Source organism: Apium graveolens, chromosome 10, assembly GCF_009905375.1.
Source record: "Apium graveolens cultivar Ventura chromosome 10, ASM990537v1, whole genome shotgun sequence".
Lineage (NCBI taxonomy): Eukaryota > Viridiplantae > Streptophyta > Magnoliopsida > Apiales > Apiaceae > Apium > Apium graveolens.
The window spans coordinates 11,241,972-11,254,234 of record NC_133656.1 but is presented as its reverse complement, the minus strand read 5'-3'; the positions used below and the strand labels follow the sequence as shown (position 1 = coordinate 11,254,234).

At 37.5% G+C, this 12,263-nt stretch overlaps 1 long non-coding RNA gene across 2 annotated transcripts; it reads left to right on the top strand.

Moving 5' to 3' along the window:
• The first annotated feature begins 2,452 nt into the window (after positions 1 to 2,452).
• LOC141693601 (uncharacterized) lies at positions 2,453 to 5,741 on the top strand. Of its 2 annotated transcripts, XR_012563155.1 has the most exons (7): positions 2,453 to 3,555; positions 3,658 to 3,777; positions 3,913 to 3,983; positions 4,162 to 4,317; positions 4,392 to 4,677; positions 4,759 to 5,044; positions 5,271 to 5,741. It is a non-coding gene; the product is annotated as an uncharacterized LOC141693601 (long non-coding RNA). The 2 variants fall into 2 exon arrangements; XR_012563154.1 differs by having other exon boundaries at positions 3,658 to 3,983.
• The last annotated feature ends 6,522 nt before the right edge of the window (positions 5,742 to 12,263 follow it).

The following is a 12,263-nucleotide window of genomic DNA, read 5'->3' as shown; positions in this document are numbered from 1 at the left end:
GTGATAGTGATTTTGAAAACTGGATAAAGAGACTGTTTTGATCCACCTATGTCGTGGAAGGTTTTGATCCACCTATGTCGTGGAATTTTGGAAAGAGGCAAAAAGGAAATTCAGTTGATCTATTGGAGTTGCGTAAGAGGCCCGTTATTCGGTAATGGCCCAACATGTGGTTGCATAAGTGGCTAATTGGGTTGGGCATTCTGTTTAACCGATTAGTCCAGCATGGGGGAAAGACCTAGCTAGTCTTTTCCCAAGTTCCGGAACACATTTTATTTCTGGACGACCGCTAGTCGCTGTCTGGTGAGGATAGACTGATCAGCTATCTTCACCCGTTAACGTCCAATAGATTTGATTGATTCTATTTTGAAATTGTTTAACAAATCAACGTGTTTGAGATAGATGATGTTGTGCTTCTCGGAGAGGAATAAGTTTTATAGGTCCGGTGATGGGACAAGTTTTATGGTTCCTGTAATGGAAAAATGATTTTGGGTCCCCGTAACGGGACAGATGGTTTTATGGTTCCTGTAATGGAACGGAAGGTTTGAAAATGGAAATAGCATGCTAAAATTGAACTATGGTTTTTATGCACAGCACACGACTGTTGATCTTGTTTTATAGAGCATGCTAGTTTTGATATCCAGTTTATATCATGTTTTTCATGTTTCTGGCAAGTTATGAATTCTGTTCCTATAACTGTTTTACTTTAAACTGTTTTGCTTGTTATTCATATAGTGGTGCTGCTGAGCAAGCAATTGCTCACCCTTGCAGAATATTTTATATGTATTGCAGATGCCTAGGAGATTCTTGCGCGGTAGTCAGGGCAAAGTTCCAGCTCCTTTCGTATCAGGCTCCTCTGAGGTAGTTGTGTTCAGACCAGATGAGGTATGTTGAGTTGCTGCATTAAATTATTGGTCAGGATTGTGTAAGGTAATTTGGGTTGTGTTAGTTGAGTAACCTAAGTCATACTTAAACCTGGAAAAGATCTTGGCAAAGGGGTCGTAGTTATATCCTGTTATTGAATTGTTTATCTTATGATTGTGGTTGATGACGTCAACTCCTGACCCCGGGGTTGAGGCCGTCATAATATAAGATAGCTTGTTAATCTCTTGTGAAGCGACAGTGAATCTTGAGATTTAGAACTTGCCATGCTAGCATAGGTTCATGTATTGTATGCATGATTAGTGGGTAACTCTAACCGTTTTACTTGCCCTGTATAATCATAATGAATAACTTGCGCTTAAATCATTATGTTATCAAATTCTGTAGACATATAGGATCTCAACATAATTGATGCCTATTCAACTTCTATCTTAATTGTGGATGCTTAGTAGAATGGTATTCGTACAACGAAAGTTGGCGTTTATCAGTTTCGTGTTGTTCGATTAATATCATCACCATTACATGATAAGGGTAATAACAATAACTATTGAATGAAGTAGTAATGAAGGTATGGTCTCATGTATGTTTAATATTGATAATTTGAGTGTTTAATTCTCGTAGTTAATATTAGTTAATCAACCTAAATTGTTATTGTCTTGACATTGAAGAGTAATCATACATTGGTGAGTAAGTGTTAAATAAATATAATTAATCAGAGTCTCTGTGCACTACGCCATAGATTGGATTCTACAACCCTTCACAGTGGGGTTGCAAAGAAAAGTGTAATAGTAGCCTTCAAAATCAATATCTACCGCAACCCCTCTTTTTTGATGTTGCGGTAGACTCAAAATGTCTTACCCAAAATGGGATATATATATAGATGACTTTTTTTTTAATTTAACTAATTAATAATTACTAACATAAAATTATTAATAATTAAAATATATGTTATTTATCTTTCACAGTTAATAATACGTCATTAAAGTTAACAATAATATTTTTATAAAATATTAAATTTAATAATAATTTTATCGTAAATAAAATAATATTATAAAATTGAAAATTAATATACATTTTCCAAAAATATCAAATATATTAATTATTTTTTGCAACAAATGAATATGGGGTGTAAATAAAATTTTTGAGTTCCGAAAAATTAAGAAGTCATTGGTGAAGAGCATTACAATATATTTATGAATTAATATATTTTTCATATTAAATGTTAGAAATCAAATTTATTATAAGAAAAAAATTCATAATTTAAATTTTATTTATTTTTTAAAGTTTTTTATTAATAAATTGATTTATAATATATTGATCACTTGAAAGTTCTATAACTTAACAAGTCATTAGTGGAGTGATTTACAACATATATTGTTGAATTTATTTAGTTTTTTTATAATTAAGTGTTAAAAATAATATTTATTAAAATAAAAAAGAATTTAATAATTCGAAGTTGAACAAAAAAAAGTTGGGCCGGGTGTTTATTTCGAATAAAACTTGGGTCGAGATTTGAACAAAACTAGGTCATCTATCTCGCTCGTTCCCTCTTTGTCTCTGTCTCTCACTTCTCTCTCTCCGTCTCTCTCTCACCCTCTCTCTATATTTTCCATTTCCAGCCAAACCATTCAACCTCGATAAAAAACGTAGCCATCTTTGTGTTCTTTGGCCACAATTTCATCTATTTCAATCCTCAAATCATCTTTTCTAATCCCAGATTGAAAAATTCATGAACACTAGTTCTTAAATCACTTCGATTCTAAATTAATCGATGATTTTTGGATCAATTGGCATTTTTTTGTGTTGTAGATGATGTTATATGTATCATATGTTAAAAACCCCTTGATTTGAGCTTATTCCTTGAAACCCTAGATCTTAAAGTTTGATTCAAATAGATTTCTTGACTGTTTGGGTATTATAGTGATAATTTTAGTATTTGTGTTTCAGTTACTTTCCAAGTAAACACGCATAGATTCAAATTGATATTCATGTTCTTTGCACCATCTTGATGATCTTATGTGTGACATTTACCCCAAATTGCTTATAGAGAATTGTGTATGATAATTAAGTTGTGAATTGGTTATAATTATGGAATCTCTACACGCAAGTTGGTGGCATTAGTGCTTATATTGATTCCTTGATCCTATTTACTTATATATGTGCTAATGTCTTTTTAAGTATAATTTATATATTGCTTTCTATTTTGTTCACAACACTCCTTGCATTTGTCTATCAAGCTACTCTGAACAAGGGCCTCCATGGAAGTTGTATTGATTCAGAGGCCATCAGGATGATATATTGGACCTGTCTTGGTCCAAATCTCGGGTTAGCAAACCCAAATTAATGAAGGATTAGAATTCAACAATTTTAGTTATGCAACAAATAAATGAAAGAGCATTGTTGGAGCTTCATAGTATTGTTTCATTGTGTGTGGGTTAAAATATCATTTTTCTGCCACCTTGTAAATATATCATATTTCATATATTTGTTGACATTCAATGGTCTTAATTTTCCTGACCATATCTTATTGCCAACGTTCTTTGAGCCTTATTTAGCTCGAACAGGGGATGAAGAGATCAGTCAAGAGATCAGTAAACTTGAAGATAAGTATCATGAGTGGGTAAAAGTTTGATACACAAACTAAACATGACATGTTAAAGTAACAAGTTACCTCATGTAAGTTGGCTTCCTGTTTTGTCAGGCTAGGATAGAAATGACTCAGATCACTGTTTGAGTGCTTCTTTCATAAGTTTTATGTCTTCGTTTGTCATCTAACAGATTTGCGAGTGCTTGAATTTCTTTCCGCATTGGGTTCTTCTCTAATTTCGAAGTTGCACCTATTGTCAAGTCATAGTTCAAGTATAACTCCTCAGATATTCATATCAAATCTGTAGGATGGTTAATGCCTTCTCCAGTCTCTTATGCCTTTATATCTCCTTTTATGTTACTCTCTCGATTTCCTTAAGGTGGTTTTTAATTAATATATTATTATTACTTTGGGTTCCATGTCTCATTCTTTATTTAATATGATAGGCTTGTAGAAAGAAAAGCTTCCTTGACAGACTGTTAAAAGCTTCTATGGAAGAGAGAGAACGGCAAGAGAAGTAAGTTCGATATCATTTTGTTTTATTTGCATTTGATATATTTGTAATGGTGAGTATATGGAGATTCCCTAATCTTTTTGTTATGGTGTAGATCTTTTTCCTTCTGCAGTATAATCCTCATGTGCTTGCATTGTTTTTTGTTTGATTGATTATTTTTTAACTTGCTTGTTAAAATCAGACTTTCAGCTATCTATCAGACTATATCTGCTGCCTATATGGATTACATGGTGCCTATGGAGTTGTAAGTCTTCCATTATCTATCAGAGAAGATAGCAGTGTGTTCTTAAATGGTTTTATGCAGATCCGAAATGCTGAGGGTTCACCTGCTTCTGAGGTATTCTTCTATGAGACAGAACTAAAATATGCAGTTACAACCGAGCTTGAAATGATTGTTCTCTATTTCCCCAGGTCAAAAAGGCTTCGAAGGTACATGATGAGGAACTCGAACCAGTAGCACGAAAAGGCTGCTTGGGAGTTCTACAACAACAATAACATTGACCTGGGAGACCATAAGATTCCAATACCATGAAAGGATGGGATATGTACACGTAGATGACATGGCTCTCTGTCATATCCTTGTGTATGAGCACAAAGATGCCCACGGCCGCTACTTGTATAGCTCAACTGTTGTTGACAATGAAGTTCTCACATCCATTTTGTCTGCATAATATCCTACCCTACCCATTCCTAAAAAGTTTGTTAATCTACTTATTTTTCAAAACTATTACTTCCTTTTATGCATAAATCTTTGTCTTAACAGACTAACTCTATATAGGTTTGAGAAGCTGGATCGGCCATATTATGAGTTGGACACCACCAAATTGAGGAGTTTGGGATTTAACTTCAAGTCTCTAGAGGAGATATTTGATGATTGTGTTGCATACCTAAAGGATCAAGGCCATCTGCAGCTTCTGTAGTATATCAGACACGACTTCAATCATATAGGCATTAATACATATGCCAACTAATGACCTTGCTAGTCTTTCTCGATGCATCGACAATTGAATGTGTTATGAATGAGAATGTAATAAAATGTGGCACTCTGTCTGTGCCTCGGGAAGGTAACGATTTCCTGTCTGCATTTATAAGATTTGATACTTCTTGAAGATAATTAAATGCTATATCAGTTATAACAAAAATCAGGATCATCATGCTTTTAAGTAGTTACTATATATATATATATGTATTATTTTTGATTTGTTAATATTAATTATGTAATTACAGAAATATAAAAAATTCTTGCAATGTGATACCATCTTGCATTAAATTTATCTTCTAACTAAGCAGGAGAAAAAAATCCGGAGTGGAGAAGCAACCATGTCCAAAACTTAGGTGATCTAACCGGAGAAGGAAACATTGAGAGTATGCTTTCAGTCGCGATGGGATTAAAGGAGCTAGTTGCCTTGAAGGTCTTCTTATGAAGAGATTACCCTAAACTATCTCATATCCATTAATTGCAGTCTAGACCTACATGACTATAGTCTACAGTTTGGCTATAAAGTTGAAGTATTATCGTTCTACTTTGTTTTTCTCAGTACTACGATGTTTATATTTTGAAGTGTGTAACTTTAACTTGTTAAAACTTTCGCTTTTATTTTATGGTTGGGAGACAACTGGTGGTATAAAGATGGTAGTATGTTGATGATGAAGGTCGTGGTGTTTATTTGGGATAACTGATGTTATGGTTGGTTGATTGGTTGATTGTGTTGGTTTTAAGACTATGGTCTTATTTATGGGAATGCCAATTTACAAACAGTTCCTTGCATTTTTTTTATAAAAGCGTTGCAATAGGTCTTTTTAGTGTTGCTAATAATTAGTGTAAAATGTTACAAAAAACACTAAAAAATGTTGCAAAAAACATTAAAAATTTTACAAAAGGGTTGCATCAATTACCCCACATGTGCGGCCCACATGTGGGGCCCATAATATTATACCAATAGCACAAACTCTATTGTAACACTTTTCAAGTCCTATTGCAACCCCATTGGTGTTGCAATAGCATGTTTCTGTAACGGATAACCAAGGGTGGCAATAAGGGTGTCCCCGGGGTTACAAAAAACTCTATTGCAACGCCTAAAATTGCAACCCCGAAAAAGAGTCGCAATAGCCTTTTTTTGGCCTTTAGCAACATTTTTTGGCTTTTAGTAACGGTTTTTTGGGGTTGCAGAATCCAATCTATGGTGTAGTGGTGGGAACGAACTAGAAATCATTCTATATTACTTGCGAACGTATACTTGCGTGATTTATTTAGAGCATGCTTTGTGCCTAACAAGTTTTTGGCCCCCCTGACGGGGACTCGGTGTTAATTTGTTTAGTTTATATACTTGGCAGCAGTGGTCATTAGGATTCGTTGATTAAGACTTGGTACTTACTGCTTCCAGTTGCGCTTCAGGTACTCTAGCGAGCGTTTATGCAAACACGTTCTCGCACCCGCAAGAGAAATCTAGTTACGGCTGAGGAGACAGATACAGCTCTTGACTTTCCGGAGAAGATAGTTTTTGAAGATTCGGATAAAGAGAGTGAAAAGAAAGAATCTATAACAATGGGTGATGAAATTGATCCAGCTCTTATGGACTTTTCTCGGCCTAAAATTGATGAAATTCAGTCAAGCATCATTCATCCGGCTATTCAGGCCAATACTTTTGAAATCAAGCCGGGCACTATACAGATGGTGCAGAATTTTGTTTCTTTCGGAGGTGCTGCGACTGAAGATCCTAACATGCATATCAGAAATTTTGTCGAGATTTGTAGTACTTTCAAATATAATGGTGTTACTAATGAGGCTATAAAGCTGAGGCTTTTCCCATTCTCTCTTAGGGACAATGCTAAGGACTGGTTACATTCTTTACCAGTTGGGTCCATCACTACTTGGGAAGATCTCGCGCAAAAGTTTCTGATGAAGTTCTATCTAATGGCCAAGACTGCAGCTATGAGGAGTGCTCTTACTCAGTTTGCGCAGCAACAAGGAGAATCTATGTGCGAAGCTTGGGAGCGCTACAAGGAGATGCTGAGAAAGTTTCCATATCATGGTATGCGTGACTGGATGGTGATCACTGGTTTCTACAATGGTTTGGGGGCCCAATCTCGGCCCATGCTCGATGCAGCTTTTGGAGGCGCTTTCCGGGCCAAAAGCTATACTGAAGCCAATAATCTCATTGAAACTATGGCTCCAAATGAGTATCAAAATCCAACTCAAAGGATGATGCCTGGGAAGGTAGCAGGTATTCTGGAAGTTGATGCAGCTACAGCTATTGCAGCGCAGCGCCAAGCGCTGTCTATGAAGGTCGATTCTTTAGCTAGCTATGGAGTCAATCAAATAGCTATTGTCTGTGAGCTTTGTGCAGGCTCTCATGCTACGGATCAGTGTTCTCTTGTTAATGAATCTGTTCAGTATGTGAACAATTTTCAGAGATCGCAGCAGCCTGTGCCTGCTACTTATCATCCTAATAATAGAAATCAGCCCAATTTCAGCTGGAGCAATAATCAGAATATTGTTCAGCAACCATATCAGCAAGCTGCAAGTAAACATTTTAATCCACCTGGATTCCAGCAACCTCGGCAATATGCTCAAAGGCAATCATATCCTCAACAAGGAGGTGTTGTTCCACCTTCTAATGCTGATTTCGAGGAGTTAAAGCTGTTGTGCAAAAGTCAAGTTGTTTCTATCAAGAGCTTGGAAAATCAGATTGGACAAATAGCCAATGCCTTGCTTAATCATCAACCTGGCACACTTCCCAGCGATACTGAAGTGCCAGGCAGGAAGGAAGTTAAGGAGCAAGTCAAAGTTGTCACCTTAAGGTCTGGAAAAGTTGCTGATGCTGAAAAAGAAAATGATGGAGAAGCTGAAGTTGTAGATGAAGAAGAAAAGCAAAAGGATAAAGAGGGGGAACCAAGGAAGACTACTGTTGAACACACTCTGCCTGAGGGTAATATAGGGGAGAAACAACTCTATTTTCCACCATCATTTCCTAAGAGATTGTAAAAACAAAAGCTGGACAAGCAATTTGGTAAGTTTCTGGAGGTGTTCAAGAAACTTCACATCAACATACCTTTCGCTGATGCTCTGGAGCAAATGCCTAGTTATGCAAAATTCATGAAAGGTATTCAATTCAAAGAAGGTGAAACTGGATGATCTTGATACCGTTGCTCTATCGGAAGAGTGCAGTGCCGTGTTGCAGCAAAAGTTACCTCCAAAGCTTAAGGATCCAGGTAGCTTCACCATTCCTTGCACCATTGGAAAGTTGTCATTCGACAAGTGCCTTTGCGATTTGGGAGCAAACATCAATCTGATGTCGCTGTCTATCTTCAAAAAGCTGAATTTCCCTGATCCAAAGCCCACCTACATGTCTCTACAATTGGCTGATCGTTCGATTACATACCCATGAGGCATCGTGGAGGACGTGCTAGTAAAGGTGGACTAGCTCATCTTTCCTGTAGATTTTGTCATTCTGGATTTCGAGGAAGATAAGAAGATTCCCATAATCTTATGAAGACCTTTCTTGGCTACATGCCGTACCTTGATAGATGTGCAAAAAGGTGAACTTACTATGAGGGTGGAAGATTAGGATGTGACATTCAATGTGTTCAATGCAATAAAATTCCCTACGGAAGATGAGGAGTGCTTCAAGGTGGATTTGATTGATTCTGCAGTTACTTCAGAACTTGATCATGTGCTAAAGTATGATGCCTTAGAAAAAGCCTTATTGGGGGAATTTGACAGTGATGATGAGGAAGGCAATGAGCAGTTACAATATCTAAATGCTTCTCCTTGGAAAAGAAAGCTAGACATGCCATTTGAATCTCTTGGTAATACTAATCTCAAGAACGCTGAGGGAAAGCTCAAACCATCTATTGAGGGAGTACCTACTTTGGAGCTTAAACCATTGCCTGAACACTTAAGGTATGCTTTTTTAGGTGATGGATCTACTTTACCTATTATTATTGCATCTAACCTTTTAGGTAGTGATAAGGACAATCTCTTGAGGATTTTAAGAGAATTCAAATCGGCCATCGGATGGACTATAACAGATATAAAAGGGATCATCCATTTGTACTGCATGCATAAAATTCTGCTAGAGGAAGGTAGCAAGCCGACTGTTGAGCAACATCGAAGGCTTAATCCTATTATGAAAGAAGTGGTGAAGAAAGAAATTCTAAAGTGGCTAGATGTAGGAATTATATATTCTATTTCTGACAGTTCTTGGGTGAGCCCCATGCAATGTGTACCTAAGAAATGAGGTATTACTGTGGTAGCAAATGAGAAGAACGAGCTCATCCCCACTCGAACAGTCACGGGATGGAGGGTATGCATGGACTATAGAAAGTTGAATAGAGCCACAAGGAAGGATCACTTCCCTCTTCCATTTATAGATCAGATGCTTGATAGGTTGGCTGATCATGAGTATTATTGTCTTCTGGATGGCTATTCGGGCTACAATCAGATTTGCATTACACCAGAAGATCAAGAGAAGGCTACTTTCACTTGTCCATTCAGCACGTTTGCTTTCTGCAGAGTTTTTTTTGGCTTATGTGGTGCACCTGCCACCTTTCAGAGATGCATGATGGCTATATTCTCTGATATGATTAGAAATAATGTCGAAGTGTTCATGGACGTACTTCTCCGTCTTTGGATATTCGTATGATGAATGCTTGAAGAATCTCCGTTTGGTGCTCAAAATGTGTGTGGAAACCAATCTGGTGCTCAACTGGGAAAAATGTCACTTCATGGTGCAGCAAGGCATCATTCTTGGGCATAAGGTCTCTAGTAAGGGTCTTGAGGTGGATAAAGCCAAGGTGGGAGTCATTGAAAATCTTCCGCCACCTATTTCTGTGAAAGGAATCCGTAGTTTTCTTGGTTATGCGGGTTTTTATCGGCATTTCATCAAGGATTTCTCTAAGATATCTAAGCCGTTGTGCAACTTGCTCGAGAAAGATGTGCCTTTCAAATTTGATGATGAATGCTTGACAGCATTCGAGACTCTCAAGAAGAGTTTGATCAGTGTACCAGTTATTACGACACCTGATTGGAGAGAACCTTTTGAGATGATGCGTGATGCAAGTGATTATGCAGTGGGAGCAGTTCTTAGGCAGCGAAAATCTAATATATTTCATGTGGTCTACTATGCTAGTAAGACGCTAAATGGAGCTCAACTGAACTACACCACTACTGAAGGAGCTCTTGGCTATAGTTTTTGTTTTCAAAAAATTTTGATCTTATTTACTTGGGACAAAGGTGATAGTATTCATTGATCACGCTGTCATCTGCTATCTGGTCTCAAAGAAGGATTCGAAGCCTAGACTTATTCGTTGTGTGCTCTTGCTACAGGAATTTGAGTTAGAGATCAAGGATCGAAAAGGTACTGAAAATCAGTTGACCATCTCTCTAGATTGGATAATCATGATTCTACTTCACATGATAAGACATTGATCAATGAATCTTTTCCGGATGAGCAGTTGTTCATAATTCAAGAGGAAGAGCCATGGTTCGCAGACATTGTTAACTATCTTGTTAGCAATATAATGCCTCCTAATATGAATGCGGATCAAAAGAAGAAGTTTCTGCATGAGGTGAAGTGGTACATGTTGGATGAACCATATTTGTTTAGACAAGGAGCTGACCAGATCATCAGGAGATATATCCCATTCTGTGAGATGGGGAGATATTACGAGACTGTCATTCCACAGTTTATGGTGGACATTGTGGTGGTGAAAAGACAGTAGCTCGTATTCTTCAAGTAGGTTTTTTCTGGCCTACATTGTTTAAGGATGCACATCAGTTCGTTTTAAGGTGTGATCATTGCCAAAGAGTTGGGAATCTTACCAGAAAGGATGAGATGCCTTTGAATATGATGCTTGAAGTTGAGGTCTTCGATGTTCATGGAATCAATTTCATGGGACCATTTATCTCGTCCTGCAATAATCAGTACATGTTGCTGGCAGTCGATTATGTCTCGAAATGAGTAGAAGTCAAGGCTCTACCGACAAATGATGCAAAGGTAGTGTTGAGTTTTCTTCATAAGCAGATATTCACAAGGTTTGGAACGCCACGAGTTATCATAAGTGATGAAGGGTCGCATTTCTGCAATCGTAAGTTCACTTCTATAATGCAACGTTACAATGTGAATCATCGCATCGCTACTTCCTATCATCCGCAAACTAATGGCCAAGCTGAAGTGTCTAATAGAGAGATCAAGCGCATTATAGAGAAAGTCGTTTGTCCGTCAAGGAAAGATTGGTCTTTGAAGCTCGATGAAGCTATTTGGGCTTATAGAACAGCATACAAGACTCCACTTGGGATGTCCCTGTTTCAACTTGTCTATGGTAAGGGATGTCATTTACCTGTGGAGCTTGAGCATAAGGCTTATTGGGCATTGAAGAAGTTAAACCTTGACCTAGATGCAGCGGGGAAGAAGCGAATGCTTCTGTTAAATGAACTTGATGATTTTCAACTTCAAGCGTACGAAAACAACAAAATGTACAAGGAAAAAGTAAAAAGGTGGCACGACAGGAAGCTATCTCCGAAGTCATTTGTGTCGGGGCAATGAGTTCTTCTATTCAACTCTCGTCTCTGACTTTTTCCTGGAAAGTTGAAATCAAGGTGGTCTGGACCATTTATCGTCAAAACTGTGTTTCCACATGGAGCAGTGGAGATTTTTGAGAATGATCCGGGCCACGCATTCAAAGTAAATGGTCAGAGATTGAAGCACTATTATGGGGATACGGCAAACTGTGAAGTGGTTAGTGCTATTTTATTGTCAACTTGATTGCATTACTCTACGTCAAGCTAATGACGTAAAATAAGCGCTTCTTGGGAGGGAACCCAAGATATGAGACCAAAGGAACCCTTAGAACAAAGTACTTTATCCAAAAACCCAAAAACAATCAGAAAAATGTGGCAGAATTTTTTTTCCAGAGACCTTGCAGGCGCCCGCTTGCTAGGACCAGGCAGCAGCGTGCTAGCAGGCGACCGCCTGCGGACCTGATTTTTGAAAAATTCATTTTCAGCCTATAAAAATATTCAAAAAACAAAAAAAACCACAACCCACAATCCTCAATACCCACGATTTTCTTCCTACAAATTAGCCACAATCCCACTCCAAATCAATTTATAACCCTAAGCCTACCCTATATATACATACAACCTTATATTACACATCCCATATACTTTCAACTCTCAAACTCTCTCCTACACACCAAACACAAAATCTCAAGCCCTTATTTTCAGTTTTCAAGGCACCAAAGAGATCGAGAACTATGGGTAGCAGCACAACCAATCTGACT